Raw genomic sequence first — 27455 nt, 5'->3', positions numbered from 1 at the left:
GTGGCATCAGCCTAGCTCATAGCAATTTCAAACTCCTGGGCTTAAGCGATCCTCCTGCCTCAGCTTCCTCAATAGCTGAGACTACAGGCATGCGCCACCTTGTCCAGCTAATTTTTTTCTATTTTTAGTAGAGTTGGGGGTCTCTCTCTTGTTCAGGATGGTCTCGAACTCCAGACCTTGCTCAATCCTCCCGCCTCAGCCTCCCAGAATGCTAGGATTACAGGTGTGAGCCAACGCACCCCGCCCTTTACTCTTTAAATTCATAGTAATTATCCTTTGTAAAGAAGAGATTATATTGTGGGTTTTCGTATTGCCTCCTGGCAGAGTGAGGAAATGGCTTAGCTGTATTTTGTTGACCTGAAATATATAACAAACACTCACCCTTCCACTTGCCTCCTACATTTCCAGTAGCCTCCTAACTGGTTTACTTGACTCCAGTCCGGACTCCCCTAGTTATACCCTTCTTACTGCTGCCAGAATAAACTTCGTAAAACACGAATCTGACAATGTCAGTTCTTTGCTTAGAACTTGTCAATGACACTCCATCTCTGGAGCCTGCCTTTGCAGACTCGTCTCCAGTTGCTCCCCTCAAGCACACTTCACTTTAACTGTACCAAATTACTCACTGTTCCCAAAGGGAGGAAGCCGCACAGCCTTTGTGCATGCTATTCTCTGTGTCCAAGATGTCTTTTCCGGACTTTTTTTTAACCTGACAATGTCGTCTTTCCATTAGCTCAAATGACACATCCTCACTGAAACGTTCCAGAGCCCATCAGCCAGAATCATCATAAATTTTTGCACATTTTTTCAGAGAAATAGTTTTGAAATCTGAATGTGTCTTATCATCAATATGTATGTTTATTGAGGCGGCGATCCCCCACCCCAGTGAAAATCTGTTATTCATTAGATAGTACATCTTAGAATTAAGGAACTATTAGAGTTGTTCCCTCATCCTTGTTATCACAGCATTAGCATTCATTCATTTAGCAACTCTTTAATGAAGTGCCTACGAAGTACCAGACACCAGGTGCCGGGAATACAATAGTAAAAAACACAGACATGGTCATTGTCCTCAGTACATTCTTGTTGGGAAGACAGACAAAAAACCAAAATAAACCAAACCAATAACAAATAAACCTCAAGTTAACCAACAAATAAAGTAATGGCATTTTGTGATGTGTTATAAAGCAAACAAGGTACTATGACCGTGCATCATTTGGGAATGTGTTTCTTACCGTGGTTGTGTCGGGTGCAAACCCATTTCCTTTCCTTTCCTGGGCATGTCACTAGACTACATTTCCTTGCTCTCTTGTATCTAGGTGGGGCCATATGACTAGTTCCTGTCAATGGAATGCGAGCGGAGGGGAAGTGTGTCACGGCTTGGCTGAGGCAGGTAAGGACAGATGAGCCGTTTCCATATTCTTTCTCTTCCCTTGTCACCCAGCCAGAAACAGAGGATCCAGTGGAGGTCTCAGAAGCCCCAGGGAGTGGCAGACCACATTGAGGGAGGGGTCTGGACTCCTGAATGGCTTTGTAGAAGGCTTCCCACTGATCACCTAACTGGACTATGTGGTGAATAAGAAATAAATCTTTTTCTGATTAGGCATTGATACATGAGTTCTTTGCTACAACAGTTAGACTGCCTTGACTTACACAGTGATCATAGCTTCCCATGGACCAGGGTCAACATAAGAATTTGAGACAGTCACATGGGTATCTCAGAAAAGCATTTTTTCCCTCTTAGAAGCTGTCACAAAGAATCTTGATGCCCACATTCAATATGCAGGTAATTCAACTTTCCCCATCTCATGGCTATTGCTCAATCAAGGAAGTGACATTAATAGCCTGCCAAAGCCAAGGAAACTGATTTGCCTCAGAGGAAAGCTTAGTAGTTAGGTAAGCAAACTTTCTAATTGCCTTTTGTCCTTCTGATGTATACTCAGCTAATTGCAGATGGTCCCCAACTTACGATGGCTGGACTTAGGATTTTCTGACTTTATGATGGGGTGAAAGTGATATGCATTCAGTAGAAACTGTACTTTGAGTCCCCATACAACCATTCTGTTTTTCACTTTCTGTACAGTATCCAATAAATTACACGAGATATTCAACACTCTATTACAAAATATGTTTTGTGTTAGATGACTTTGACCGGCTGTAGGCTAATGAAAGTGTTCTGAGCGTGTTTACGGTAAGCCAGGCTAAGCTATGAAGTTCGGTATGTTAGGCGTAGTAAACACTTTTGACTTATGTGCAATGTTTTCAATGATAAATTTTGTGGGATGCAACCCCATCATAAGTCGAGGAGCATCGGTATGGCTATACATGCTTTTTATAGTGCTTTAATCATTCTTGTAACTGCTAAATGGTATCATATGTCAATTGGAAACTTGAAGCAAAACAAGATGAAAAATGTGACCTCTGTCTTGGTGTGATGACCCATTTGAACACACCCTGCTCCAACAGGAACTAGGATGTGTAGAAAGACATATTCTACCTGTCGGTTAATTAAGCACATGCTTTTTCAGTAGTCTTGGTTCATGACATACAGGCTAATTTGGTCAAGCATTACCAATTATAGAGAAACATTTGCTGAGACAGGGGCAGAGGTAATGTGGTTGCTTCCAAGTTGAGCCACCACATGTTCTAGAAACCAAGAACCCAGAATATTGCCTCGACCCCACTTTGCCTAGGCTGAGTCATTTCTGCTAAATGAGAAATAAAAGACAATAATTTCATCAAGTACCTATGTACCTACTGGACATGTTAAAAAATTGATGAGCTTAATAAATTTAATGAATGTTGTTCAATTCAGCATTTGAGAATTTTTTTTTTTTTTTTTCTTTTTTTGAGACAGAGTCTCACTTTGTTGCCCAGGCTAGAGTGAGTGCCGTGGCGTCAGCCTAGCTCACAGCAACCTCAAACTCCTGGGCTCAAGCGATCCTCCTGCCTCAGCCTCCCGAGTAGCTGGGACTACAGGCATGCGCCACTATGCCCGGCTAATTTTTCTATGTATATATTTTTAGTTATCCATATAATTTCTTTCTATTTTTAGTAGAGACGGGGTCTCGCTCTTGCTCAGGCTGGTCTCGAACTCCTGACCTTGAGCGATCCGCCCGCCTCGGCCTCCGAGAGTGCTAGGATTACAGGCGTGAGCCACCGCGCCCGGCCAGCATTTGAGAATATTGAAGGGGATGATGTGGGCTTCACGTGAATAGGGAGGCCATGGGGGCTATTCCTGTGAAAGAGGCCCAAACAGCATCAAAGCTTTCGAATTGTTAGTGCAATTGAGCATATCATATTTAAAAATTTCATTAAAAACTCAGTAAATCAATATCTGTAAGGATGATGAAAAATGGATGAATAGAGATGTGATTGTTTTTCCTCATCATTTTCCTTAGGAATAATGTGCTGCTTCGGATGCTCAAAGAACATTCCAGAACAAAGCCAAGCAATGTGGTCTGACTGCAGCTGAGAGGAAAAGTACCTGGCAGCCAAACTTGACAGGATGTCCATGATTCTAAGCTACAGGAGAAGGGAGCAGTGACAGAGTCTTCCAGATACTTGTCCACAGACATTTACGAAAGAACCAAATTTCTAATGGGTTCACTATACAAAGATTTATAGGTTCTACCATGGTCACTCTAGGCATCTAAATCAAAGGCAGCACACTGCTGAATGACAGCCTGAATCCTGACATAAAACATACTTGTTTGAATCCCAGTTATATCAGTTACTGCTGTGTGACCATGGACATGTTACTCAACCTCTCTGAGCCTCAGTTTCCTTATCTGTGAAATGGGAGTAAAAATACCTATTTGGTATTAAATGACATGATATATTAAAAGCATTTATCTAGCATAGTGACTAGCACATTTTGAGGGTTCAATAATGGCAGATATTAATAATACTGCCTTCAAAAATGAACTTCCTCTACTTCTCTCAACCCTCCCCCCATGCTCCATATGCATGATATACGCTTGGGTAGTTTCAGCAAATGGGCTAAGCCGGAATATTGTGAAGCATATCCACAGAGTTAAATTATAGCAACTTCATTATTTCAAAGTATTTCAAATCAATGCCAGAAAGGGAAATAGACATGTTAGTAATTATCATACAATAAGATTTTGTTGATAAGTAAATTGTCTTCTTTCACGAAAGGTAAACCTGTCATCTTTGGTCTTGAACAAAATCACAGATGTGATTAAAAACCTCAGAGAATAAGTGGAATTATTTAAATTAGATTCCATAGCTCTATATTTCATAATTATAAGAAGCTGCTTATTCAAAATTATGTGTAACAGCATGATTGTGGAATTTCCTTGCTAATAAGGATAAAATACTAATAAAAAAATTCATTTTTCATCAGTTCCATGGTGCTTATCATGTAACCAATCTCAGTGGCATTATTTCATTAATACTAATTGAAAGGGGAACAAACTTGTACAGTTCTAGTTTAAATTATGTGGTAGAGTTCAAAAATAACAGCTGTAAAAAACAAACTGCTCTATTGTTTGTCACTATGATATGAGATAGTTTAATAATATTTTATTGGCAGGATTTGTATAGGGTATATTGGACATTTCTTTTGCACCAATTCAAATCCTCTGGTTTCTTCTCCTACCTAGTCATACCTAGGTGACCAAACAGGCTTTGACCAGCTTTAATGCAGGGGCCACCCAACAGTGTCTTGTCTTTGGCTAGCCACAAATGCCATTCACTTCTGTCCCTGGGGCTTCTCTGATTCCTTGGTGAAGGGTGCTCCAAGAGGGCATTTGACATTCAACCAGGCGCAACCTGGAAGTAGGGTGGAGAAAGCTAATACCCTATAGGGCAATCTTCAGTCAATGGGGAACACAGCTGATGGTTAAATGTTTTTCTCTTTCTTTTAGGTGGATGGTCTTGGGTTGCATTTCATGAAGCAAATTAGATGGGCCTACATGATTGAGCACCCATAGTGGTGGCCCAGCTGATAATGCATCCTTGAATTCATTCTCTCTCCTTCCCTGTTTCATGCCCCTGTCCCTCATTCCTGCCCCTGGCATCACACTCCCCAAAAAACTGCTCATATATAAAAACTTTTGTTTCAGGTTCTGCTTTGGGGGAAGCCAGGCTAAAGTATTGGTATAGTAAATGCAATTCATTGCATAAAAGCAATTCAGGGTCAATACGGGGAAGGCCCAAATACAATGCATATTATCTCTGTTTTTGACATTTACTTGAAAATAAAGCAAAATTGTTATGATTCACTTAGCTTTATCTGTATTTAACATTTGAAGTTTGCTTTGTTGCTCAAGGATATAAGGTAGGGATTTATTGCAGGGCACTGACACCCTATAAAAGCTCACCATTCTAAAATCAATGTCCTTGCTCATCTTGCATAGTCACTATGGTATGTCACCTGAATCAGGAATAACTGAATCCAGCATCTGGCTAGGCCTAGGTTAGTCTTCTGACACTGGCACTACCACACATGGGTTGATGGCCAAGTTTTGGTGGCATTTTGACCCCATGTGAAAATGCCTGTGATTCTTGAGTTAATTTCCTTACAGTGAGTCTGGGTAACTTTGATACAAGGCAGAGGCAGGAGAAAGTCACACACACAGCAATCGTTGTTTAGGAAAGGTTCAGCTTAAAGTGAGGACAAAGACATGTTTGGTGGGGAAGGTGTCTTTGGAACTGCTTCTGATCATCAAGGTCACCTTTCTTCTGAAGCCCACTTGGCTCTGGAATAAGAAATTAAACTACATGCAACTGTAATAGTAATTGCATTTCAACATTATGGACGCTGAAGTTATGTTTATGATGTCTTAAGGACACTGATGACAAATAAGTTTTATCTCATAAACCGACCCCTAATGCTTGGCAGTGGGCTCCTAGAGCCCTATGTTGAAAGTTTCTGATGCTCAATGAGAAAGAATCCACTATCACTTGGCCCACTGGGTGTTTTCCATCTTGATTTAGGGGTTTCAGGTTGTCATCTGAGGAATTTCCTCCTCACTGACATCTATCTAATTCATGAAAGTCTTAAGATAAGTTTGAGGCCGGGCGCGGTGGCTCACGCCTGTAATCCTAGCACTCTGGGAGGCCGAGGTGGGTGGATTGCTCGAGGTCAGGAGTTCGAGACCAGCCTGAGCAAGAGTGAGACCCCATCTCTACTAAAAATAGAAAGAAATTATATGGACAACTAAAATATATATATATATATATATACACAAAAAATCAGCCGGGCATGGTGGCGCTTGCCTGTAGTCCCAGCTACTTGGGAGGCTGAGGCAGTAGGATCGCTTAAGCCCAGGAGTTTGAGGTTGCTGTGAGCTAGGCTGACGCCACGGCACTCACTCTAGCCCGGGGAACAGAGTGAGACTCTGTCTCAAAAAAAAAAAAAAAAGATAAGTTTGATATCTTACAAACTCTGCTGGCAGGCTCATCATCACAAATATTCAAGTAGGATGTATTTTCTGAAAAAAGCGTCATACCCAAATTGGGGTCATCTTCAGGGAGCAAGACTTCAAATCTTATTCACTACTCTGAAATTTCTTGCAAGTTTTAGTTCAGAAAACCTCAGAATAGCTGGAGAATAACTAAATGAACTTTAGTGTAAAGCCATGTGTGTAGGTCAAATGATTTTTGTCAGCTATTGGGTGGGTTATGTTATTAGTCTGATTTACTCATTGGAACAAGTGAAAATTTAGATGAACTCTTTTACATTTGATATCTTTTTTTTTTTGGAGACAGTCTTGCTCTGTCACCTGGGCTAGAGTGCAGTGGCATCAGCCTAGCTCACAGCAACCTCAAACTCGTGGGCTCAAGCAATATATTTGATATCTTTTAACACATGAACACCTTAAAGCTCAGAGAAAATCACAAAATTCAATCAAACTTTAGTTACCAAATTATATGCTCTTTGTCCACCACAATCTACATCACTTGGATCAAGTAGAATACAAATGCCATAACATAGAGCCTATAGTGCTATATTTATTTTAGATATTCCCTATAAATTATCTTTATTGCAAATTTAAAATATCGGGGAAATTTCCAGTGCAAATGCATGATCTAGGAATCCTTCAGGAAATCCTTTTTGCCACTTAAAAAGAGCTGGGAAAGGCTGATCTAAATGTTTTCTCGTATTTTTAATTTTCGCTAACGATTTTAATGCAAGCTCCTTGTGGAGAGGCAGTGGTCTCTCTCTGCAAGATTCATGACATGTTTACTACTTTTTTTTTTTCTGATGGACATGTCTACACTGCAAGAGACATAAGATCCTGGGTATTTGAAAATTAAAGAACAGCAGCAAAGGGCCAGATGCTGCAGTTATAAAAGTTGCAAAAGTATTATAAACACCAGGTGCGCCATATAAATGCACAGGTTTTTTTTACCCTGCCACACTATTATCATATGGTTCTAACATCTGTTCGTTCCTGTCCGGGCTTCCCACAGACAGTATTTATTAAAATCAAATACGTACTAGCTCTCACTTATGTGCCTTGAGCAAGAAGTGCCACAGTGGCCTTATTATGAAGTGTAAGTGAGCCGATAAAAATTGATTTTTATCAGTAAACTTACAATTATCCTTACAAGCCAATATAGTATCATCTGCCTTTGGTGTGCCTTCTACTTGCTAATTACTCTGTGGTTTCTGTGAGAGTGGGACCAATACAAAAAATTTTTCACTCATTCCAGATAACTGGAGGATGAGAAGAGAGGCCAGTTGAGCTTTGTAAAGAGTCTATATTAGAGACTAGTATTTTTTTAAATGCCATTTTATTTTCAACTAGAGGACATATTAAAAAGTATAAATGAATATAAACAAGTAATTATTTTAATGAAAATATTAAAAGACTTCACAGGTCTATATTATAAAATGATATATTAGAAGCAAACAACCTAGTATAGAGGAAATAACACGGGTCTAGCAAGCAAAAGCTTTGTGTTCTAGTTCTTAATCTAACCCTACCACTCTTCAGGTCTTAGTTTTCTCACCTGAGAAATGAGCAGACTGGAAAATACGTCCTATGTTCCCTTCCAATTTGGTGATTTATGACTTTTTTTTTCCTCGAATCTACAGACTTTATTCAAGATTTCACCAACTGTTCCAATAATTTTTATAACAAAAGTAGATCCGGCCGGGCGCGGTGGCTCACGCCTGTAATCCTAGCACTCTGGGAGGCCGAGGCGGGTGGATCGCTCAAGGTCAGGAGCTCGAGACCAGCCTGAGCGAGACCCCGTCTCTACTAAAAATAGAAAGACATTATATGGTCAACTAAAAATCTATATAGAAAAAAATTAGCCGGGCATGGTGGCACATGCCTGTAGTCCCAGCTACTCGGGAGGCTGAGGCAGTAGGATCGCTTAAGCCGAGGAGTCTGAGGTTGCTGTGAGCTAAGCTGACGCCACGGCACTCACTCTAGCCTGGGCAACAAAGTGAGACTCTGTCTCAACAAAAAAAAAAAAAAAAAAAAAAAAAAAAGTAGATCCAAGCCCATGCATTAGTAGTCAGTTGTCATGTCACTTTATGACTCTAATGATAAAAAACTTCAATGACAGAGGATTCTTCTTTCCTCTAGCCCTTGATTTAATATAGTCTTCTTTTTTAAAAAAAATTATTTTCCTCTAGGCTTAATAGGAACTATCCACATTGTATCTGAGATATCACAAACACCAAACAAATAGATTTCAAATTAATGAGTACTTTGACAGGGTTGTTTATTTAAAAAAAAAAAAATTCTTAAAAAGAAAAATAAGAAATAATAGACTATCAAGGGAATGTTGGAAGAATTGGCTATATGAATAGGAAAATCAGGACCTCTCTCTACCTCATATCACACATAAAAGTAAATTCCAGATGCATGAAAGAGTCTAAATGTAAGAAAATAAAACCATACAGATATGTAGCAGACACCGAAGTACTGCTCAGATGTCTCCTTGGTGAAGGACTTACTACCGTGGCTGCTAAAGAGTCCTGTCAGTAGACGTCTTCAGATGCCTGCCCCTTCAGTGACCGCCTCAGCTGCAGAGAGGGGCCTGGCCCCAGGTCACACCCCTGCCCAGGGCAGCCCATATCCAATGACTGATCAAATGCAGGAACGCATAGGCATGGCTATCTCAGCCCAACTCAAGAAAATTTTGGAGGGTCATTCTAGCCCCAAAGCTGCCCTTGAGGTAGGCTGAGGCTGTCAGTGGCTCGGCACAGCAGCTCACCTTCTCCCTCTGATCAATTGTTTTTTTTTTCCTCCATTTCACAGATGTTGATCCCAAGAGCCCTCCCTAATAAACATCCATAAACCTCAGATTCTGCAAACTGGGAAACTCAACCTGGGATAATATATTGGAAGAAAATGTAAAAGAATATCTATCTTCCAAATAATCTGAGTGTGGAAAAGTTATTCTTAAACATAACATAAAAGCCAGAAGCCATAAAAAAAAGAAATGGAAAGATCTGATATATGAAAATTAAAAACTTTCAGTATTAATGAAAGACATCCTAAGAAAAGTTAAAAGACAGGCATTTTTGAAGAAAATATTTTTAACATACATAATAGACAAAGAGTTCGTATCCACAGTATATGAACAACTCCTACAAATCAATAAGAAAAAGTCAGCCTCCCCCCACAAGGCTAATTTATATGAGCAACAAATTTTAAAAAAAAGAGATGCTGCTTTTTTTTTTTTTTAAGGAAAAGATGCTCTTAGCCTTTCTTGAAATTAAAGAAATTCAGGCCGGGCGTGGTGGCTCACGCCTGTAATCCTAGCACTCTGGGAGGCCGAGGCGGGCGGATCGCTCGAGGTCAGGAGTTCGAGACCAGCCTGAGCAAGAGCGAGACCCCGTCTCTACTAAAAATAGAAAGAAATTATCTGGCCAACTAAAAATATATATAGAAAAAATTAGCCGGGCATGGTGGCACATGCCTGTAGTCCCAGCTACTTGGGAGGCTGAGGCAGTAGGATCGCTTGAGCCCAGGAGTTTGAGGTTGCTGTGAGCTAGGCTGACGCCACGGCACTCTAGCCCGGGTAACAGAGCGAGACTCTGTCTCAAAAAAAAAAAAAAAAAAAAAAAAGAAATTCAAACATAAATAATAAGCTAATTTGTAAAATGAAAAAGATATTGACAATATACACAATTGGCAAGATGGGGGAAATGGGCACTGACTATATTTGTAGAAATGTAGATTTTTTTAAAGGACACATGAGCAGTAATCTCAACATTTTAAATGGACCTACCCTTTGATCCAGCAATTCTCCTTTTAGAAATATATGCTACAGAAATGTTAACAATTACACACAAAAAAAGGTGTTCAAGAAAGCTTATGGGCCGGGCGCGGTGGCTCACGCCTGTAATCCTAGCACTCTGGGAGGCTGAGGCAAGTGGATTGTTTGAGCTCAGGAGTTCGAGACCAGCCTGAGCAAGAGCGAGACCCCATCTCTACTAAAAAAAAATGGAAAGAAAGTAGCTGGACAACTAAAAATATATATAGAAAAATTAGCCGGGCATGGTGGCACATACCTGTAGTCCCAGCTACTCGGGAAGCTGAAGCAGGAGGATCGCTTGAGCCCAGGAGTTTGAGGTTGCAGTGAGCTATGATGATGCCACTTCACTCCAGCCTAGGTGACAAAGCAAGACCCCATCTCTGAAAAAATAAAAATAAAAAAATATAAAAGGAGGAATGCTGATGCCACGGCACTCTAGCCCAGGCAACAGAGTGAGACCCTGTCTCAAAAAAAAAAAAAAAAAAAAAAAAAGGAAAAAGAGAAGTTGCATAAAAATGCATAATGTGTACACATACATACATGTATACATTTTATAAATGCATAGGAAATATTCTGGAAAGAAATGCACACTAGGAGAGGGAAGATGGGTGTGGTGCTGTGGACAAAGGACATTTACTTTTACTCTAGATACCTCTGAATTATTTAATACTTTTATATGGAGCTTCAATTACTTTTATAATGAAAACAATTTAAGAGAAGGAACAAAATACACTAAATGAACAAGACGTGATGCTCTTTATTTATTTGTTTGGCTTCATTATTATTGTTACTACTACTACTAGAGGCATCACTTGGAGTTTTTTCCTAGTCCAAATGCTCTATAATTCCATAATATTCCATTTTCCTGCAAATGATCTAATTTGTATTATCTAATAGCACTCCATCTTGATCCTCTTTCACACAAATGTCTTGAAAACCAGGTAAGTGAAGTGGGCTACTGAATCTTGTAGAAAATAACTCACATTTTAAAATTTCTAGATTCAAGTTCACAAGATTCATTTATTTCCCCCAAAGGCTATGGTCACCTTTTAGAAGAATGAAATACCTAAAAGATGGGAATGAGCTCTGAAAAGGGGAAAGTAGGGCTTCAGAATGTGAGAACATCCCTGAAGCCATTTCTTCACAGAACAAAGTGGAGTAGAAATTTGGAAATTTGAGCTATGCCACAATCAGTCCCTCTTCAGCTCCCTTACATACTGACTTCTGCTATCTTAGGTTCAGTGAAGACTTTGCTTTCTACTCTTCCCAAACCTGCCGTCATCTGGAGACTTCTGGGTTTGTTTAGATAATCCTTCCAACTTCAGCTCAAGGGTATCCAAATCAGCGTGTGCACTGGGGACATCTGTAAAAGTTTTTTTAAAAATGCATGTACCCGAGTTCTACCTACTAATAGCAGAATTTCTTGGGGTGGGCGCCCTGGCTTCTGGAACTTCTAAAACTACCACAGATGATTCTGATAGGGTCAGAACGGTGAATCACGTGTAGCCTTGCTCTTTGTATACCTGCACGACCACCTCTGCATTCAACTTCCATGGCCACACAGTAGACATTTTCATTTCTTGGAATCTCACTATTTATGAGATTTTATTTTATTTTATTTTGAGACAGAGTCTCACTGTTACCCAGGCTAGAGTGCCATGGCGTCAGCCTAGCTCACAGCAACCTCAAACTCTTGGGCTCAAGCAATCCTTCTGCCTCAGCCTCCCGAGTAGCTGGGACTACAGGCATGTGCCACCATGTCTGACTAATTTTTTCTATACATTTTTAGTTGTCCAGATAATTTCTTTCTATTTTTAGTAGAGATGGGGTCTCGCTCTTGCCCAGGCTGGTCTCGAACTCCTGAGCTCAAGCGATCCTCCCGCCTCGGCTTCCCAGAGTGCTAGGATTACAGGCGTGAGCCACCGTGCCCGGCCTACCTATGAAATCTTAAACTCAAGACTCCATTCTCTGATATTGACCTCCAAGTTTTCCAAATCACTCTTTCCTCAATTCCACTACAGCTAGTCTTTGCTGTAGTGAGATACTACCTTCACAGCTCCAATTTCTTCCAGTCTTCTTGCCCCTTACCGGTCTCTGGAAGGTCTTGTAACTTTTCCGTTCTGCTGTACTGTCAGGCCCGGCCTCTTGGCAGACTGTCATCCTGGTTCTTTGGCTCCTTGCTGGGAAGAATCACAAGGAGGAGCAGGCCGGTGTGACGGAGTGATCGCAGACAGGAAGCAATTCCACATAAACGGCTTTTATTGTAGAAAGGAAGGAAACTATACAAAGCAAAAATACGTTCCAGAGAGAGGAATGGATCAGTATCCACAAGTGGAAAAAGATGGTGAGGACGCCCAGGTGGTTTTCTTTTATTGGCTTGGTCCAGGGGGAAGGCTTGGCGGACGGGGCGGGGTGTGGAATGTTACCAGATAATTGATTGTCAGGTGTTCTGCATTTTTCTGCAGGTCCTTTCCCTAATTGCCACCCCCCACCCCGCCCCCCGAAGGCTTCTTTGCCCCTAGGAACTGCTCTCCTGGCCTGTATCTGCCACCGGCAGATTTGGTCCCTGCCTAATATGTACCCGTCCAGAGAAACTTTAACCCTCAGGTATACAAAGTTATACTTCCTTCCTTTCGCAATCCCATTTATTCTCTACACTGCAGCAGAGTAACCCTTTCAAATGCAAATTTAACCACAGGACCACCCCCAACCCAACTCCAATTGCCTTGCTTAAGCCTTTAAGTGGCTCCCCGTGGTTCTTAGGCTAAAGTCCAAATTCCATAGCATGCCACACAAAATCAGCTACAATTTTTGCCCTGTGTACATTTCAGGTTTCAGCGCCTACCGCTCCCTATTTCAAACTCTATGCTTCATCCACACTGAGTTGCTTGTACTTTCACCTGCACTCATCATGATATTTCTTATTTATGAGTGTGTCCTCTCTGCCTGGAATGCCCTCAGCCCACTTTGCGAGCCCAGTTCCTATTTATCCTTTAAAGACTCCTCTCAGGAGGCACCTCCTCCCTGATGAAGTCTCAAAGGTGACATAGTTTTTAAAACTCAAATTCTCTGTGCACTTTATATAATAAATTTGGTACCTAGACCCAGGGTGATATTAAAATATTGAGCAATCCGATACTAGGGCATGCTGGCTGTATATCAACCCTGCTCAGATGATAAAATACTGTAATATTTACAGAGATTTTCTCCTTTCCTGTCTTTTCTTCCCTTCATTGGCTACACTTATCAGTAAACGCTAAGCAACTGAGCTGGGGCAGAATCAGCAGCCAAAACCCTCACTGTATACCAATAAATATGTCAATAGAAATCTTGAGGCTTAACTTTTTCCAACCTCAGGCATCATTGCTAACGGGTTCCTTCCGACCACTTCCGTATTCCTGCTTACTTCCATCCTGGTGATCAGAAAATGGTAGGCCCTGGTTTAGTAATTTCTTTTCAAGAAAGGTAACTGATAAGAAGAATTTCTCAGGGACACACCTAAATAAATCAAAACACAAGGTCAATATGTTATGCAGCAATGAAAAGGAGATCTGTTGGATTGAAAGACAAATTTTAAGTTAAAGATGTATTTCCCTTTCTCTCTTTTTTGATATAGTTTCTATATATTTATATATATTTCTGTCATACTTACGAAGAATGTAATTTTTAGAGGGCTATGCATATTTATCTCTCTATTTGCAATGTTTAAGATAGTACTGGATGCATAATAGTTGCTCAATAAATGCTTGTTGATTGACTACTGAATGAATGAAAGGATGGATGGAATATTCCTTAGCAGAGATGAGCAATTATTATTTGGTGGAAGAAAACAGAAACTAAGAAGGGTGTAATACTCCTACTCTGAAAACTACAACAGTTGGAGGAAGCAATTTAAAGTTGAGCTGAAATCCTTTAGTATTGTTATCTCAAGTGCCACAATAAGGAATTCATTCTTTTGTACTGTGAAAACTCACTTGTGTGATACCTAGCATGTAATCTCAAACCGTTTGCATGCTGTTCAAAGAATTGTTCTGCATATAGATTGGTTTGTGTGCCCATATGTTTAAAAATTCAATTTAAAGGAGCAGCAGAATTAGTCAATGAGATTGAAGCTTTTTCTCAACATTCAGTTTAGGTGATAGGGGAAGTAGCCTATATCCATTTGCATGTTTAAGAAGGGAAGCTGGGCGGATATTTGATGCATGTCTTGCAAAGAATAAACTGAATATTAACATTTTTCCTGTTTATCATTGTTTTCTCCCTTGCTTGCTCTCTGTATTGCAGATGTTATGGCAATTTCTTGATGGTTTTCAGGCTCCAATTCATTAAGATTACTGCAATTGGTGTCTCTGCTGAGAATTTCACTACTATCTTTCACCAGCAGGCACATAGCAAGGTGAATATGCTTCCAAATCACATTTATGCTTATTTCAAAATTCTAACAGCTGGATTATCTGACTCTGTACTGTCTCTCTTGTCAAATAAATAAATTAACCCCCAAATCTCTTCTGCAGCAAAGCCAAAAACCAGTGTTTCTATTAATAGCAACTTTCCAAAGTTAAAATACTGAGGGTTTCCCCCTCTGTTGTTTTAAGCAGGGTAAAAATACAGAATTTATAATATTGGAAAGATATTAAATAGATTCAACCATGAAATAAAACTGTTTTACAGTTCCCCATAGCTTAGTCTTTTCTCATGCAGGGTAGGTCTCTCTTCATTGATCAGCTCCTTTTATTGCATGGTGTTCTGGGAGAAGCAAAGCAATCTCGAGCACCACAAGGGTCAAAGAAACTGTGAACTTGTGGATTAAACTTGCAAAACTGCTGCATTGATGATGACTGCTTGTCTTTCTTGGCTTCTGATAAATCTCAATTTGCAAATTAAAACAGAACCTTTAAGGCCTTTCTGATATCTGCTTGAATTCAAAGTGGGATACAACCTCCAGATTCCTTTATCTGACATTCTAACTCATTGTGCTACTGCTCAAAGCTGCCAGAACATGTTTTTCATTCCATAAGTGTCAACTGAGCCCTTAATCCTCTTCAAATTAGTTAAATAAGTCAGTGTGGGAAGTAGCGTCATGGGATGGAATATCATGGACTTGGAACTAAACAGATTTAGGGGGAATTAGTTAGATCCTCCCAAGAGGGCAGGGTTACTTTCTCTAACTGGTCACTCTGACATGACTGGTAGAGGATGAAAAGCAAAATGTCTCTGAACTTCTCAATCTAGATTTATTTTTGCAATTTAGCTCAGCCTTGACTCATGTGCCTGCCTGTCTCCATTATTAGCATCAAAGAAGAATTTTTAATATGTGAATTTTCCTCTAGAATCAGACTGAGAAAGATAAGCAGATCAATAGAGCTTTACATTTACATGAGGACGGAAGAGCAAAGGAGAAATGGGAACAAAAGACACACTTGCCCAAATGAGCCCTTATTACTTTCAACATTTTGTCAGCACTTGTGTTTGGATCCTACTCTTGGTTTATATTGGAAAAAGAATACTCTGTGTTGAAAAGGGGGCAAATCCATGTGAACTGGAGCAATCTTTACATGGAATAAGTGCAAGAGGAGACCTTGGCTACTTGTGCTACAGAACCTTCTACCTTAAAGAGCAGCAGACTGTGGTCTGCCTGTTTGGGTAAATAAGGTTTAATTGGAACAGAGCCACGTGTATTCACTCACTCATTTATGTATTATCTATGGCTGCTTCTAAGTAGTTGTGACAGAGACTGCGTGACCCGCAAAGCTTAAAATATTTACTGTCTGGCCCTTGGCAAAAAAAAATTTGTCAGCCCTGTTCTACCCAACAGAAATTAGGAAGAGATGCAATGGTCCTGAGAAGTGGTCAATAGATTTGATCACTCTGGGAAAACATTTATAGTTTATAGTATAAAGTTTAAACTAAAAATATTAGTTGCAGAATATTATTTAGAAATTATGGCAGTATATCAGTTAATTCATATCATATATACTGTTTATCAATAGAAATAATTTATATTATGGATTTGTTTTATTATGTCTTGCAGATTTTGTAGTCACTGGAAAGATATAGAAAGGCATTTTCTAAAATGCTACTATTATAATAATTAATATCAGTCAATAGCATTGACTGGGCACTCATTTGGTATGGAACTCTGTTCCAGGCCTAGTGGGAAGATGGTAGAGCTCAAAGAAGCAGATGTTGTTACAACTAAAGATCTTACTAAATGGTCTAGTTAGGAAGCTATTGTATATTCCTGCAGTGATTTCAGAAAACTCACAAAGTAATATTAACCCATGAGCACAAATGAAAAGAGCTCAGAATCTAGGACAGAAGGATAAGGGATGAAGTGCCTGTGTGTCAGTCCCCTGGATGCTTTTGCAGGCCTTGGTCCTCTGGATTTATCCTGATTCCCTTGTTTTAGGAATTCGTCTAAGAGTAGATTTCACACTTTGGCCTTTGACTTTCACTTGCTGATTTTTGCCCATTGGTAAGTGTGTTGAGATTATTTTTGGAACTTGTATCTGGAGCTGAATGTAAAGATGTTTAATTCTGACATTTTATTTCCTGAAAAATGTATGCATCACTTACATGTCTTCATCCAAGTGATAGAGGTATAGAATCCTAGAAGTAGCTGTGCCCTTAGAGGTGATCTAGAGCAAAGCCTTCTTAAAGATTAATTTTCATGTCGCTATCATGACGATCTTATTAAAATGCAGATTCTGATTCCATAGGTCTGGAGTGAGTCCTGGGAGGGCTGCAGATGAGCCTTTGAAGAGCAAGGTGTTAGAGGATCAGCTGGTGAGAATTTGTTCTGCAATATCTCTGCAGATTTTCATCTGGCTTCCACGTGAACACTCTTAATTTACACAAAGAACTCACAACCTTCAAGGCAACCTAGTTCGTCATGGAGAAGCTTAATGGTAAGAAAATCTTTGTATCATTAGTGTTATAGCTTGTGAAGTTTTTATGGTGAATTCGCTTTCATGTGAATTCAATGATGGTTGGTTGAATTGGCACTTTTGAGATCATCAGCCAATTCTTTCTTGTTGGGCAAAATTAAGCCCACCAGGAAACTCTGTGGCATAAATGGTTGTAAAGGTTGTTGTCTGAGGGAAGTGAGCAGTCATGGGAGCTGGCATATGGAGCTTCACTCAGTTCCTGGCTGACTACTTCTTTTTCCCCATATGCTCCCCTTTCTTTCTCCTTCTCTCTTCTTTCCTTCAAGCTTTCTGAATATAAATTAATATGCACATGTGATAAAGTACGCATATGAACACATCGCATGCACACTTTATCACATGTGCACATTAATACCAATCAGAGAGATTCAAGCCTCGGGCTAGTATGTTATCTGACCTCGGTGGTGTGCTGGTAATTGTTTAACAACTGGCTCTGAGGGTTGAGTGTGTGGAATAGTAGCACCTCCCATTTCCATGGTGTAAATATCCCCACCACGGCCTATTTTTCTAACTACCAATAATTTAACCAGCTTTCAAAATGCCTGAGAATTTAACAGCTAGTGGGAATCTCTAGTACAGCTCTATCTGACCCCATTATAGCAAATAACAGTTAATATTTATAGAACACTTTCTATGTAAGAGGCACAATGTTCCAAATTGTACATATGGCATCTAACACAATTAAAATGAGACTCTGTTCATTCATTCACTCAACAAGTTTACTGAATTTCTTTCATGGTAGGTGCCAGAGAAACAAAGATGAATGGGAAACAACCTCTGCCCTCAAGCTATTCATGGAGTCTAGTAGGGGAGACAGATACATAAATAGATAAATTACAGTGCAACATAATAAATAATAGAACAGATGGTGGTGGTAACTGATTTAGTACTGGTTCTGGTCCCTGCTGGGTGTAAGGGAAGCTGAGGAGAGGCCATTTTCTTTACCTCTTTACAAAAGTCCATGCTTACCATGTCAAAACATCTTTTGTGGATATATTTTATGTAGATATCCTTTATGTTTAACGGAACTGAAGAACATATCAGTTATTTTAAAAAGAAGATTTTTGACATGCATATTACATCTTATACTTAGAATTGGGTCTAAATTATCTGTCATATAGGCTTCAGAAAGAGAATATGGAATACAGACAAGGAACCTTTCTGAGAACTGACAATTTGCAGACCTCAGGAGGACTATCCTTATTCAAATTCAATTTCATTTTAGAAAGCTTGAAGGCATCAGACTGTTACAGAGATTTTTAAAAAAGCCAAGTATTAATCTTTTGAGTTAAGTATCTTATTCAAGCTGTTGAACCTGAGAAGAGTTTGCAGGACCTGATCTATTTTAAAACTAAAGATTGAGCAAGAAAAGTTTTAAAAAAGGGTGACGTGATGGCCCCTCCTTACTTGATCATTTCTAACAGTGAATGTAATTTATTACAACCACTGCTTATTTATTTCATTGCCTCAAGTCCTTTATGGAAGTAGGATGGGTAGAAATAATACAATACTATTTTATTTTTCTTCCAGTCTTCTTTGCTCCAGTTCTCTATTTGTCCATCACTTTTATATTGGCTTACACAGTCCAGAATTATATTTTAGCATTATGGTCAGAGTGTGAAAACAGGGTTTGGGGTGTGTCAAAAACTAATCTTGATGTGACAGAACTGTGTGCCAGGAAACAAAGCTGTTATGCTTCTTTTTCTCCTGTCTGCCCTGTGTGGGCCCTAGCATGAGCGAGGTGATGATTTAGTACAGAATTTTTGATATTTCACAAGGAACCCTACTGAGCAAGCTTGCTTTGGTTTCTCATAGGATTGTAGAAGACAGAATGAAGGATGATGCTTTGAAAGGAGAACAGTCAGGGACCTAGCAACCAGTCACAACCTCCTAATTCTCTTCGAGGCCTTGGGGTGCTCTGCTGAAATTTTTAAGTACAAAGTGAAAGTAAGGCTTTACATTTTACACAGACTTAGGACAAAGTGGAAAAAAAGGTAACTGGGAAGAGCTCCATTATTTAATGACCAAGTCCATTAATTGGATATATTTCTATGTTATTAAATCATTTACCTTTACATTCATTTTATATTGCTCTCCATTCTGTTTTGCTTTTCTATAGGCTTTTGAAGATGAACAATCTCTCTGGTTTTTTATTCAAAAGAGGAATATATTGACATTTATATGTTGGCTTTTTTCCCCTAAGGAATAGTCAAATGAGTAAGCTACTACAGATTAGGGTGACCATCAAATTTACCATCCAAATCAGGGCACTTTTGAGAATGAAAGGAGATGCTATTATTAAAATGCTATAAAAATTATTCTGGGATATCAGGAGTAAACAGAGACTATCTGTTAGCAAAATGGGTTATATGATCATCCTACCTATGGGTCATTCAATTGCTACTATTCGGTTGCCATTTGGATTTCATTGAAACATGAGGCCATGTAATTTTTTAAAAAATTGTCTGGGATTCGTGTGTGTTTATATCACAGGAATTAGAATAGGGCCAGGAAGTCTCTCCCTTATGACTCAAACAAGAGAGTGAGAAGCCCTCCAAAGTTAAATGATCCTTTTCCCAGGTCATTACTTTCCCTCTAGCTCTCTTGAGCTTATGTTACCTATACTCCACAGGGCTCAGAAACCTTCCCCTACTCTATATTCCTATTACAACCGCCTGAGCCCAGACTTTTTTCACATTTCACCTGGGCCATAGCATAAACCTTCTGATCTCCTTGCTTTTAGTCTTTCTACATGTCAAATCCTTTCTCTATATCATAGGCAGACTGGTTTATCTAAAACATAAAGCTGACCATATTATTTTCCTTCTCAAAAGTTTTCAGTAGTTCCCAGTCCCTACAGTACAAGGTCAAAATCACTGTGCAGGGCATACAAGGCCCTCCATAAATTCATTCCTGTTTACTTCTTCGGCATCGCTCCTTAGCAATAGTAAATTGTTTCCATTTCTCCACACACATCATGGTGTCTTTTACGTTACTCTTATTCATCCTTGAACTTATCTCTACTTTGAGAAAAATAAACAAAGGATTTTTTTCCCCAGGAGGAAGGATGGTGTTTGAGTCTTTGGATATCTGAATTTATCACTTTTTTGTCATTTACTTTTTATTTGTATACAGCAAAATTCACTCTTTTTGGTGACCATCCTATGAGTTTTGTCAAATATATAGTTATGTAGCTACCACGACTACAATCAAGATCCAGTTCCATCACTGTCTCCTCCTCTCCTCCCCTCAAATTATCTTGTTTGTCACCTTTGTAATCAGACCCTACCCCCTGCAAAAACTGATATGTTCTGCACCCTTATAGTTTCACCTTTTATAGAGTATCACATAAATTTAATCACACAGTATATATGTATCACTCAGCATAATGAATTGGAGACTTATCTATGTTGTTGTGTGTATCAATGGTTCGTTTCTTTTTATTGTTGAGTAATGTTCCATTGTCTGGATGTACCACATTCTGTTTATCCATTCCTCTGGTAAGGGACATTTGGGTTGTTTCCAGTTGTGGGTAATTATGAATAAAGCTGTATGAACATTCTCAAACAGGTTTTGTGTCAACACAGGTTTTTATTCCCCTTGAGCGAAGCCCAAGAAAAGGATTTCTGGGTTGTATGGTACATGTATGGTTATAAGAAAACTGCCAAACTGTTTTTCAAAGTGGTTGTACTGTTTTGCATTCCCACCAGCAATGTATGTGGGTTTCAGTTCCGTCACAAGCTCAACAACAGTTGGTATGGTCACTATTTTTAATGTAAGCCATTCTAGTGGATGTGTAGAGTAATCTCATTGTGGTTTTAATTTTTCTTTTCATAATGACTAATTATGTAGAGCATCTTTTCATATGCTTTTATGCTGTCTACATATCTTCTTTGGTGAAGTGTCTGTTCAAATCTTTACTGGGTTTTTAGTTTTCTTATTAAGTTTTGAGAATTCTTTATATATTCTTAATGAAATTCTTTTGTCAGAAATATGATATGCAAATATTCTCTCCCATTCTATGTCTTTTTTTTCATTTCATCTTATTATTATGGGGGATACAGAATTTCAGGTTACATACGTTGCCCATGTACCGCCTGTCCCCCCAAGTCAGAGCTCCAGGCGTGTCCGTTCCCCAGACAGTGCGCATTGCACCCATCATGTAGGTATATATCCCTCCCCCCATTCTATGTCTTGTTTTCCATTCTCTTAATACTGTCTTTTGCAGAGCAAACACTTTAAATTTTGATTAAGTCCACTTTGTGGATTCTTTTCTTTTACGAATCAGGCTTTTGCTGTCATATCTAAAAAGTGTTTGCCTAACCCAATGCATATTCTTTTGCTAGGGGTGTCATATCAAAATTTCACAGACTGTGTGGCTTAAGCAACAGAAATTTATTTTCTCAGAGTCTAGAGGCTAGAAGTCCAAGATCAAGGTGTTAGCAGGTTTGGTGTTTTCTGAGATCTCTCTTCTTGGCTTGCCTTCTCACTGTGTCCTCACATGGTCTTTCCTCTGTGAATGCAGATGTTTGTGTCCTTGTATTATTATTCTCCAGAAAAACACAGCTAATAGGATAAAAAATACACATATACACACATACACATATGATTTATTATGAGGAATTGGCTCATGCAATTATAAAGGCCGAGAAGTCCCACAGTCTGTAATATGCAAACTGAAGAGCCAGGAAAATCAGTGGTGTAGTTCAGTCCACGTCTGAAGGCCTGAGAACCAGGGAAGCCATTGGTGTAAGTCTCAGTCTGGGAGCAAAAGAAGACTGATATTCTAACTCAACAGTCAAACAGAAGGAACAAATTCTCCCTTCCTCCACCTTTTGTTCTATTTAGGCCCTCAATGGATTAGATGATGTCCACCCATATCGGGGAGGACAATCTACTTTACTGAGTCCATGCATTCAAATGCTAATCTCACCCAGAAACACCCTCACAGATACACTCAGAATTAATAATTAGTTAAATATCTGAATATCCCATGATCGAGTCAAATTTATACATAGAATTAACCATCATAGTCCTAATCTCTTCTTCATATTCTTCTTATAAGGATACTAGACATATTGGATTAGGGCCCATGCATATGACCCCATTATAGCTTAAATAGGTCTTTAAAGGCCCTATCTCCAAATAAAGTCATGTTCTGAGGTACTGGGGACTAGGACTTCAACATATGAATCGGAGGAGGGGCACAATTTAGCCCATTACACAGGTCACAAAGATTTTCTCCTATGTTTTCTGCTGAATGTAAATGATTTCACTAGAGACAAATGTAAAGTTACTTGGCAAGAACAGAGACCAATTTGTTCAATGCTGTACTGCCAATGCCTAGCACAATGGTTGGCATATAACCATGCTTACCAAAAGCTTATTGAATGAATGACTGAATGAATGGGAATCACATTCACTATTCCATTTATGCTCTCTGAATCTCAGAAAATGCTGTCTTGCTGAAGGACCTTTATGGTAGTTATCAGATTCAAATCATTGCTTAAAAACCTATCAAGAACCATTCAAAATCACCCCAAATGACAATATCTGCTAAAGACACATATGAGCCTACTCTACGACTCATCAATTTCACTCCCAAGTATATACTCTACAGAGTGGTACATATATTCACCAAGAGACATGTATAAGAATGTTCATAGCAACACTACTTATAAAAGATAAAACTGGATACATCCAAAATGCTTATCGATAGAAAAATAATACATTCTAACATATTTACAAAATGGAATACTATACCACAATGATGCTGTGGTTTGAATGTCCTCTCCAAAACTCATGTTGAAATTCATTTGTTTTGGTGATGGTAGTGAGAGATGGGACCCTTAATAGGTGATTAGGCCATGAGGGCTCTGTTCTCAGAAATGGATTAATATTGTTATTGCAGGAGTGGGTTAGTTATTGTGGGATGATAAAAGGATGAAGTTCAGCCCCTAGCCTTCCTCTGTTTTACGTGCTCACTCGCCCTTCCACCTTCTGCCATGGGATGACACAGCACGACATCCCTCACCAGATGCCAGCACCTTGATATTGAATTTCCCTGCCTCTAGAACTGTGAGAAATAAATTTCTTTATGAATTACCCAATCTGTGGTATTCTGTGATAACAGCAGAAAATATGCTTCGACAAATGACAATGAATATGTTATTTATAGACACAACATGAATGTATCTTAAAAACAAAACATTGTGCAAGAGATAGCAGATAAAAAGAATACAAATTTCATTACTTCTTTAATATAAAGGTCAAAAACAGGCAAAATTTACCCATGATAATAGAGCTCATAAGAGTTGTTACCTTTAGGGAGGAGGGAATTGGGAAGAAATATTAGGGGGCTTCTGTGGTGCTAGTAATGTTCTATTTATTTACATGAGTGGTGGGTACATAGGTAGGTTCACTTTGTATAATATAATTGAATTGTAATTTATTATCTGTGCTTACTTTAAAAAGTTACTCTATATGGACATGGCTTTGTTATTTCTACACAAACTGTGGGAAACCCTGGGAAGGTATTTTACTGAGCTTTATTTAAGAAAACAAAAGAAAATAGATTATAGATTATTTTCCTATTTTAAAATATCATCTGTTTCTTTTTCTAAGTTTTACTTACGTGGCTTCATTATCAAACTTCTTTGATTGTGTGGATGCAAATCTGAAAAAGGAAAGAACATAACACAAAAGAGGAAAGCTCTTTCTGGAGAAGTTCTAAGGAAACACCAGGATCAGGTGAAGCCTACATGATCTTATATTTTGACTTCCCATAGTGTAGTCACAAATGGCAATTCAGGTCATCATACAATGTTGAATTTGTCATACCAGCTGCCTTTCTTACTAGCAGTCAAGCCTTTGAACCATGTGCTTTTTCACTGTTGATCTATTTGTGATTTGTGCTTAAATTTCATTAGTGAGGAGACTTTCTTTGTAAATAGATGCTTAGCATTATGTTTCTGAAATGTTAAGGAATGTTGTTCAATTTGCTACCCACCTGGAGAGGTAATGCATGATGACTTGAGGTTGCCCATTGTAAAAAGATTATTTCTTGGTACTCTTAGGACACGAGTGGAATCAATGACTTTCAAAAAGCAAGGTGGTTGAACATCAAGAGATATCCTGTGTGATTGTGTGTGTATGTGTGTGCATGTTTCAAAAGACATGAACATTGAAATTAATATCTGTTCTAAGAATTCCTCACTTTGATGGATATATCTGGAGCAATTAAGGGGATTTGTTCTCTTAAATCAAAATCTTTACTTAATTAGCTTTTTAAATTAATCCAAATTTTTATAAGAAAGAACAGAAAATATAAAATACCAGTCTCAACTTCTAAGAGGATCATCTTTTAACCCAGTTTTATAAAGTAGAATATCACATTGGTTTGTAAGCTTCTCTACGTATAGTCAAAGAATTAGTAGAATTTCTTTGTAATCTTTACCAAAGAATTCAGTCAAGTTAATATTTTTCAAGTAGACTATAAGCTGCTAGCTTGTATCATTATTTCTTGCTATACACAGTGTGCTTTATTATATGTTTTAATTAATTGTATACAATTAACCTTTTTTCACAAGATAGGGAATTTCTACCTTCTTAATACCCATCTGAAATTGTCTCTGGGATGATCTAATCAGTGGTTTAGCAATTGGCTGTTTCTGTGGCTATGGGAAAAAAATCAAAGGTGGGCTTCACATTCTGTTCATGCTGTGCCAATAAGTGAACATGAAAAAAAAAGTCCAATTGTCAATTTGCCATTAAACTTCCTAGTAACTACATTGAGCCTGGAAACCTATGGCCTTGGGGCCACATGTGGCCTTCTGGATCCTTGAGTGCAGCCTTTTGACTGAATCCAAATTTTACAGAACAAATGCTTTTAATAAAGGGATTTGTTCTGTGAAGTTTGGATTCAGTTGAGGGGTAGCACTTTGGGATGTAGAGGGCCACATGTGGCCTTGAGGCCTTGGGCTCCCCATCCAATACTGAACTTCCAGTAATGACAGCAAAGTGAAGTGGTTGTGTGAATTTTGTGCAGTTAATAATTATAAAATTTGGAAAAAAGATATCCCAACCTTTTTAAAGTACTGGAAAGTGCCTAAGAGGAGACAGAACAGAAGCAGGAGAACTTACTCTTGAAAAACTGCAATTAGAAGGGTAAGAAAGAATTGCAAATTTGTGTCTTTCTTTCCTGAGGTTCCCCCTACCTCCATGGCTACAGCATTAAAAAAAAAAAAAATCACAGCGTTATGATAGCAGGGAAGAATCCAAAGCTAGTAAAACACCTGTAAATTTAAGGGGGGAAATTTTGGAAGCAAGGGAATTGCAAAGGAGTGAGATACAAAATCGGAGCATAAACTCTACGCTTATTCTTGTTAATTGTTAAACTATGCGTGTGTGGGGGAGATACCAGGGGGAGAAAAACAGGCAGGGTATGGAGAGGAATTTCCCCTTGAAATACAGCTGCAGCAGGTGAGATTTGTGAGTTTGCTTAAAAAAAAAAATCTGAGTCCTGTTCCCCAACCTGATCAGGTGTAAGAAAACTGAAGTTTTATTGGCTTGATGTGTCAGTGGACAGCAGAAAAATTTATGGGAAAAATCCCATAAGTAAGAGAAATAAAGAGAGGGTGAGCCCCAATATCTGAGTATAAGCTGTGCCCAAATCCTTGGCTGACCACCAAGATATTCAAGTGCAGGTGAAACTCCCAGGAAGCCAGGGTAAAAATAGCAGCAGCAAGAAGCTGTAAGAACTGAGCAAATATATCGGCTATTACACACCACAGTACAGACAGAGTTTGCAGTTTGAATCCATGAAAGTTAGTTGCCTATTAGGGAAACAAAAAACCATCCTCAGAATACAACGTAATCCAGAATCACCAGAATGTATATTTATAATGTCCAATTTTAAAACAAAAGTATAGACATGCAAAGAAACAGGAAAGTATTACCTACATGCAGGGAAAAAAAGCTAGTCAATAGAAAATCCATCACATTGAGTCTAAATATTGGGTATACCAGACAAGGCTTCAAAGGTGCTACAATAAATGTATTCAAAGAATTAAAGAAATGGGGGATGGGGTGGGGGAGAGGATGGGTGCATACCTACATGATGAGTGTGATGTGCACTGTCTAGGGAATGGACACGCTTGAAGCTCAGACTCAGCGGGATGGGAGGGCATGAGCAATATATATAACCTGAACTTTTATACCCCCATAATGAGCTGAAAAAAAAAAAGAATTAAATAAATGGAATTAATGAGTGAACAGAGAAAAAAAAATCCCAATAGAGAAATGAAATCTATTTTAAAAATGAAAATTCAAGCATTCAAAAGTACAATAATGGAAATGAAAATTCACTAGATGGGCTCAAGAGCAGATGGGAGATGGCAAAAAAATAGTGAACTTGAAGATAGATCAACTGAACTTATACAACTCAAAGAAGAAAGAGAAAAAAATGGAAGATAAATACACAGAGACTCAGCAACTTTGGAGAAAAAAAATCAAGAAGAAAAAGAAAAAGGGAAGAAAAATGTTAGAAGAAATAATTGCCAAAACCCAATTTGGTGAAAAATATTAATTTTCATTTCCAAGAACCTCAGTGAAAGCAAGAAAAGCACAAATAAATGAATTCCTGGCACATCAATACCGAAATTGCTTGAAGTCAAAGATAAAGTAAAAATCTTAGTAACAGAGAAAATTGATACATTACACATAGGAAAACAAAACCAATATTATGACTGATTTCCTCACAGAAACCATGGAGACCGAAAAGACATTGGAACAACATATTCAAAGTGCTAGAAGAAAAACCAAACAAACAGAATACAATAAATAAATAAATTAATTAATTAAATAAAACACCAAATTTGTTGAAAAAAATTGTATATTCAACAGAAATACTATTCAAAACTTAAGGCAAAATAAATACATTTTCAGGCAAACAAAAGCAGAGGATATTTGTCACTAGTAGACCTGCATTTCAAGAAATGCTAAAGGAAGTTCCTTGAAGGGCAATTACACAAGAAGGTAGCTTCAATCTATGGGATTAAAAAGAAACCCAAAGCTATGTGTATAATTTTTCTTTTCTTCTCTTAATATGTTGCAAAGATATATGAACATTTAAATCAAAAATTTTAAAATATATTGTTGGGCTTATAATGTTTATATATATATAAACACATTACATATATGTAAACATTATATATATGACATATAACATTATATATAAACATTATATACATGACAAAT

This window comes from Eulemur rufifrons, chromosome 30, assembly GCF_041146395.1.
Source record: "Eulemur rufifrons isolate Redbay chromosome 30, OSU_ERuf_1, whole genome shotgun sequence".
Lineage (NCBI taxonomy): Eukaryota > Metazoa > Chordata > Mammalia > Primates > Lemuridae > Eulemur > Eulemur rufifrons.
Note: the sequence above shows the minus strand (reverse complement) of the source record.